This window comes from Heteronotia binoei, chromosome 3 (assembly GCF_032191835.1).
Source record: "Heteronotia binoei isolate CCM8104 ecotype False Entrance Well chromosome 3, APGP_CSIRO_Hbin_v1, whole genome shotgun sequence".
NCBI classification, from domain to species: Eukaryota; Metazoa; Chordata; class Lepidosauria; order Squamata; family Gekkonidae; genus Heteronotia; species Heteronotia binoei.
Genome location: NC_083225.1, coordinates 17,792,780 through 17,799,069, shown reverse-complemented (window position 1 = coordinate 17,799,069; position 6,290 = coordinate 17,792,780). Strand labels below are relative to the sequence as shown.

The 6,290-nt window shown below is 44.8% G+C and overlaps 1 non-coding gene across 1 annotated transcript; it reads right to left on the bottom strand.

Annotated features, from left to right (window-relative positions):
* Positions 1-2,093: 2,093 nt before the first annotated feature.
* On the bottom strand, positions 2,094-2,160 carry TRNAS-GGA (transfer RNA serine (anticodon GGA)). The gene has a single exon. It is a non-coding gene; the product is annotated as a tRNA-Ser (tRNA).
* Between the last annotated feature and the right edge of the window lie 4,130 nt (positions 2,161-6,290).

Sequence of the window (6,290 nt, the reverse complement as noted above, 5' to 3'; positions counted from 1 at the left end):
TGGGGGGGGGGTGTAGGCGGTGCCCAGGGGCTGTGGCTGGGACATCAACCCCTGTCCAACTGTTAAGTTTTATTTCAAAACTTCAGAAGATAGCTGAGTTTTCATAGGTGGAAATATGTTTCTGGTTTTACCATAGTTTCCCCATCTCCAGAGGTGAAAGCCGTCATTGGGGACGAGTGTTGCCAATTTATTAAAGATACAAACCTGGCAAGCATTAAAGCACTGAGAGGATAGAAAGAGTGCATTCCCATATGTTCCATCCATTGCTATACCTACCTGATGGTTAACTTTCTGCATTAAAACAATACACAATTATTTTAATGGAAATATTGAGGAGTCCAATATGTCTTTTATAACTTCCTTTTCCTCAGGGTGGATTTCAAGCAGCTTGTGGAGGTTCAATCAATAATTTAGAATGTACTGAGGACTGGAAAAATAAACATTTGATAAGGAACTCAGAGCAAAGTTGGCTCCTGGGTGCAAATGCTGAGGAATTTCGCCAGAAGTCATCTGTGCACCTGATTATACATAGCGAGTTGAAGCAGCAATTTGTAAGATTTATTGTGTTTATTAAGAATTCCACTAAATCCACATTTCACCCCCATATGATGGTTAACATTATTTTGAGACACATTTGTTAACACTGCTATCGGGGAAGGCTACAGTTTATAACACATCAGTGAAAGAGAGAAAGAGAGAGATCAGAGCCAAGAGATAAGCGACTCCCAGTCATATATATTTTTAAAATCCTCAATGTTATCATCCCCACACCAGCTTCATAACACCTCAGCTTCCACAGTTTTACTGTTTTCATCAATAGCCATTCTTCTAGACCAGGGGTGGCCAGCGGTAGCTCTCCAGATGTTTTTTGCCTACAACTGCCATCAGCCCCAGCCAGCATGCTGATGGGAGTTGTAGGCAAAAAAACATCTAGAGAGCTACAGTTGGCCACCCCTGTTCTAGACTTTAACAGGAGAGAAGAGATAGAACATCTCCCCCACTCCATTAGCTGGGCTGAGACCAAGGCTCCATGAAACTCTTCTCACCTTTTTCAGACAATCAGTGTACATAAGAACATAAGAGAAGTCAGGTTGGATCAGGCCAATGACCCATCCAGTCCAATGCTCTGTGTCACATAAGAGAAGCCATGTTGGATCAGGCCAATGGCCCATCCAGTCCAGCACTCTGTGTCACATAAGAACGTAAGAGAAGCCATGTTGGATCAGGCCAATGGCCCATCCAGTCCAACACTCTGTGTCACATAAGAACATAAGAGAAGCCAGTTGGGTCAGTCCAGTGGCCCATCCAGTCCAACACTCTGTGTCACATAAGAACATAAGAGAAGCCCTGTTGGATCAGGCCAATGGCCCCTCCAGTCCAACACTCTGTGTCACATAAGAACATAAGAGAAGCCAGTTGGGTCAGGCCAATGGCCCATCCAGTCCAACATTCTGTATCGCACAGCGTAGTGCTAGACCACTGAGGCACAGCCCTTCCCTCAATGCACATGAAGCTGCTTTAATCTACATCAGACCTTTGGTCCATCAGGGTTAGCATTGTCTGCTCAGACTGGCAGCAGCTCTCCAGGGTCTCAGGCAGAGGCCATTCCTATCACTCATCATTTGGCCCTTTAACTGGAGATGCCGGAGACTGAACCTGTGACTTGCTGCATGCCAAGCAGTTGCCCTACTATGAAGAAGAAGATATTGGATTTATATCCCACCCTATGCTCTGAATCTCAGAGTCTCAGAACAGTCACAATCTCCTTTACCTCCCCCCCCCCGCCACAACAGACACCCCGTGAGGTGGGTGGGGCTGAGAGAGATCTCCCAGAAACTGCCCTTTCAAGGACAGAGTCTCAGAGTGGCCTACAATCTCCTTTACTCCCCCCCCCCCACAACAAACACCCTGTGAGGTAGGTGGGGCTGAGCGAGCTCTTACAGCAGCTGCCCTTTCATATGAACATATGAAGCTGCCTTATACTGAATCAGAGCTTTGGTCCATCAAAATCAGTATTGTCTTCTCAGACTGGCAGCGGCTCTCCAGGGTCTCAAGCTGAGGTTTTTCATAACTATTTGCCTGGACCCTTTTTTTGGAGATGCCAGGGATTGAACCTGGGACCTTCTGCTTTCCAAGCAGATGCTCTACCACTGAGCCACCGTCCCTCCCCAAGGTATAATTTAGTGCAGGGGTAGCCAATGGTACCTCTGCAGATGTTTTTTGCCTACAACTCCCATCAGCCCCAGCCATTGGCCATGCTGGCTGGGGCTGATGGGAGTTGTAGGCAAAAAACAGAGCTACCGTAGGCAAAAACAGGCAGAGCTACCGTTGGCCACCCCTGATATTTATTTTTCACATTTCTATCCCGCCCTCCCCGCCGAAGCAGGCTCAGGGCGGCTAACAACATCATATGTCAACAATAGAACAGTAAAAAACAATCACAATCACAAGTCCATTAAGAGTTAAAACAGGTTACAATTTAAAATTATTAGTGCAATTTTAAAACAACAGTTTGGTGCTAACATCATGCCATTCTTCAGTGGTGTTCGGCATCTACACATTTTGGCTGAAGGCCATTCGAAATTGTGTTGTTTTGCAGGCCTTGCGGAACTGGGCATGGCCTGCAAAACAATGGAGAAGGCTCTTTCTCTAGTAGCCTTCAATTTCGCCTCTCTCGGCCCGGGGATTACGAATAGATTGTGCGATCTGGATCTAAGTCCTCTCTGGGGAATATAGTGGGTTCAATGCAATGAAAAGGCAAGGTGGTAGTGATCACGGCTCTTTATTAGGTACAGCATAGCTAACTGGGCCCACGGGGCCAATGGGGTTGCCAAGTCCAATTTAAGAAATATCTGGGGACTTTGGGGGTGGAGCCAGGAGACTTTGGGGGAGGAGCCAGGAGACATTAGGGGTGGAGCCAAGATCAAGGCTGTGACAAGCATCATTGAACTCCAAAGGAAGTTCTGGCCATCACATTTAAAGGGACGGCACACCTTTTCAATGCCTTCCTTCCATAGGAAATAATGAAGGATAGGGGCACCTTCTTTTGGGGCTCATAGAATTGGACCCCCTGGTCCAATCTTTTTGAAACTCGGGGGATATTTTGGGGAGAGGCACTAGATGCTATACTGAAAATTTGGTGCCTCTACCTCAAAAAACAGCCCACCCCAGAGCCCCAGATACCCGTGGATCAATTCTTCATGATTTTCTATGGGAATAAATCTCTATAGGGAATAATAGAGTTCCCACTAGACATTTCCCTCCCCTCCCCCCTGCTTTCTGACGACCCTGAAGCGGGGGGAGGGCTTCCAAACCGGGGGATCCCCTGCCCCCACCTGGGGATTGGCTACCCTAGGGGCCAACTATATACAACTCAGGGTTCCCGCGCCAGCACATGATTGGATCATTCAAACCAGCAGGGGACCCATGATTGGAGCCGGGCAGCAGGGATTTAGGTCCTCCTGAGTCCCCAAGCACAGTCCTTCTGGCTCCATACATAAACTTTATTGCATTAGCAATAAGGGCCCTAGCAAGTAAACTTAAAAGCAAAAGGGCATAATGCAATAATCAAACCAGCAAAACAATTAAAAATTGGGCCATTCCAAAATGTAGAATGCAAGTCTAAACATCATTACATCGGTAAAATGCGTACATCAGTGATGAAATTGTAATAAAATCCGTACAAACCTTTTTTTAAAAAAAAAATAAAAAATAACCAGAAGCAGGTTAAATGTCACATTAATCATTTTTTTTCTTTTTCTCTACTTTTCCTATAACAGCAGCGGCAAATTTGGCCATTTGGATACTGATGTATTTTACCCTATCTGACAATAGAAAGACCAATTTCTTTTGGTCTGGTTTGTTTTTTAGAAAGGTGAGATATAACGGGACATAAAAACCTACTTCGTTCAGCTTCACGTTTTATGCAATAAAATATAGCATGAGGTAGGTCTTCAATGGACTCTTGATGACAAGAACACACTCTTTTCCCATATGGCAACCCTTTGCAACGGACTTCTATGGCCATGAGTGGTAGAATATCACAACTAGCCCCAGTAAAGGCCTTTCTATATTTAGGATTGTTTAAATTAGCAAAACATGGAGAGGATGTCCAGGGAGATGGAGATAATTGTTTCTAGATCACGGCGGTTCTCAGTTTGTCAAGTAAACCCATATCGTTCTGTGCACTCTGGTCGAGCAATCTTTGTTTAATAAGAGATTTGGCATCATCAAATCCTAGAGATCTCAAATACCGTACAGGGAAGCCAAGATTAGCCACCATTCTCCAAACAAAACTGCGCCAAGACCCATCCTTCATCTCCCCATAAGCTAAAGTTAATAGTTCAGAAGACAGACAGAAAATAATCTTCAGCCAATAATGGATGGTTCGTTTATAAACTAAAGTTGTTATTAGGGGTAAGGATAGTTCTACTCTAGTCATCACAGATGTTGTTCAGCATGGCAGGGACACCCATATCAGTCTTGTCTTTAGTCTGCATACATAACACAAGGACAACTCCTACAAGAGCTAGGGCTAACCAAGGCCATTCCAGCAGGTGCAAGTGGAGGAGTGAGGAATCAAACCCAGTTCTCCCAGATAAGAATCCACACACTTAACCACTACACCAAACTGGCTCCCACACCAAACTCGCTCTCAAACTGGCCATGGCCCCTCCCAGTTACCACACATTTGCAACATAAATTTCTTTCCAGCCAGATCATTGTGAAACGTGTTTCAAATAAGATAGGCTTCTTATATGAGGGGAGGGGGGGGGGATGACTTGGAAATCTCTGCAAGCCACATTGAAAAAATGAATACTGAAGATGAAAATACTGACTGAATTGTTCATTAGCAGCCCCTCTTTACTCTGCGCTAAACTTCCCTGTATGCCCAGTGTGGTCATAAGCATACATGAACATCCAGTTAGTTGTGAAGGAAAATGGAGAACCAAATGGTAGAGTGATGGGATTGCAGGTTCTTCAGTCAGTACGTCTTACTCTTCTGTCAAATGCATCCACCTGAAGAGCAGCTAGACTCAAGTCCAATTCAGAGACACTTGATATTTTCAGGGTATGAGCTTTCAAGAGTCAAAGTCAGGGCGCGTTGACTTTCAAACACTCTTACCACCAAATCCCATAAAAGACGTCACACCAGTTCTATACTGCTAGTTCGGGACTGGCTTGATCATCAAACACATGCGTGAAATAACTAGCATAAGACATGAATCCCTAATTGCAACATAGGCATTGCTGGCTGGTTTTTGCTCTCTTATTTTGGACTATCCTCAGGGCTCTTTTTCTAGCAGGAGCTCCTCTGCATATTAGGCCACGCCCCCCTGATGTAGCTTACAGTAGGAGCTTACAGTAGGCCCTGTACGAAGAGCCCTCAACTCTTGGAGGATTGGCTACAACAGAGGGCAGGGCCTAATATGCAGATGAGCTCCTGCTAGAAAAAGAGCCCTGATATTCTACTGTATAGAATTTGAGGGGGCTTTTTGAATGCAAATGTTCGTGCTTGCTTCAGGGTGAGGTCACCAGTTCCCTCAGCCTAGTGGGCGGGGTGGGGGTGGGGATGCACTTACTTGGAAAGAAGGGGGAAGGAGGAGGAAATAAACATGAAATGCCTACATCACTTCTGGGGTGATGCTCTGGTTTGTGGGCAAAACTATATGATACGATATGGGATGGAGAAAGTAGAGAAAGAAGTCCTTTTCTCCCTTTCTCACAATACAAGAACTCGCGGGCATTCGATGAAATTGCTGAGCAGTCGGGTTAGAACTGATAAAAGGAAGTCCTTCTTCACCCAAAGGGTGATTGACACGTGGAATTCACTGCCACAGGAGGTGGCGGCGGCTACAAGCATAGCCAGCTTCAAGAGGGGATTGGATAAAAATATGGAGCAGAGGTCCATAAGTGGCTATTAGCCACAGTGTGTGTGTGTGTGTGTATGTATGTATGTATGTATGTGTATATATATATATATATATATATATATATATATATATATATATATATATATATATATATATATATATATATATATATATATATATATATTGACCACTGTGTGACACAGAGTGTTGGACTGGATGGGCCATCACCCTGATCCAACATGGCTTCTCTTAGGTTCTTATGTTTGACACAGAGTGTTGGACTGGATGGGCCATCACCCTGATCCAACATGGCTTCTCTTAGGTTCTTATGTTTGACACAGAGTGTTGGACTGGATGGGCCATCACCCTGATCCAACATGGCTTCTCTTAGGTTCTTATGTTTGACACAGAGTGTCG